Consider the following 1,223-nt stretch of genomic DNA (forward strand, 5'->3'; position numbering starts at 1 on the left):
TTTTAATAAATCGATTTTTTTGTAGAAAATGATATTCTTATTTGAAAATTAATCCTCTTGTTTACAAATTCTTCTTTTCTGTTAAAAGTTAAATATTTCAGTATTTTTTTAATAATTCGATCTTCTTTTGGGGAAACTTATATATTTCTTTGAAAGTTAATATTATTATTTACAAATGCTTTTTTTGCTGTTGAAAATTAAAGTATTTTAATTAAATATTTATCATTTTAGTTTAAAATTAATTTTTTTAACTGAAAATTTATCAATTTCATTTTTAACTGAAAGTTTATCTTTTTTAGTTAAAAATTTAACAGTTTTTTAAAATGAAAATTTGTCTTTTTCAATTGGAAATTCAACTACTTCTTTGAAAACACATATTTTTCTTCGAAAGTTAATCTTCTTGTTTAAATTTTTTTTTTTTTAAATTAAAGTATTTCAGATAAGTACAGTTAAATATTTATCATTTTAGATCAAAATGCATTAGTTTAGTTGAAAAATTAATTTTTTTAGCTCTCAATTCATCTATTTCATTTTTTCAAGAAAAATATATCTTTTCTAGTTGAAAATTCAACAATTTTGATAAAAATTTGTCTTTATTAATTGAAAATTCAACTATTTATTTGAAAACCCACGTTTTTTTTTAGTAGAAAATTATATTTGTCTTTGAAAGTTAATCTTTTTGTTTAAAAATTCTTTTTTACTCAAAATTAAAGTTTTTTAGTTAAACATTTATTATTTTAGTTGGGAATGCATTAGTTTGGTTGAAAAATTAATTTTTTAGCTCTTAATTGATCTATTTCATTTGTGAAAGAAAAATTATTATTTTCTAGTCCAAAATTCAACAATTTAGTTGATCATTATTTTTTTTTTTTTTTTTTTTTTTGAAAATTCAGCTATTTATTTGGAAATCCACGTATTTTTTTAATACATCAATTTTTTTTTTTATAAAATATTAATTTTTTCTATAAAAGTTAATCTTTTTGTTTACAAATTCTTCTTTTTCTGTTGAAAATTAAAGTATTTCAGTTAAATATTTGTCATTTCAGTTCAAAAATTAATTTTTTTGTCAAAAAATGTATCAATTTCATTTTTGATTGAAATTTGATCTTTTTTCTTTCAAAATTCAACAATTTTTTAATACAAATTTGTCTTTTTTTAATTGAAAATTCAACTACTTTAAAAATCTACGTTCATAATTAGATTTCAAATTATAAAATTATATA

The sequence above is a fragment of the Belonocnema kinseyi genome, chromosome 6 (genome assembly GCF_010883055.1).
Source record: "Belonocnema kinseyi isolate 2016_QV_RU_SX_M_011 chromosome 6, B_treatae_v1, whole genome shotgun sequence".
NCBI classification, from domain to species: domain Eukaryota; kingdom Metazoa; phylum Arthropoda; class Insecta; order Hymenoptera; family Cynipidae; genus Belonocnema; species Belonocnema kinseyi.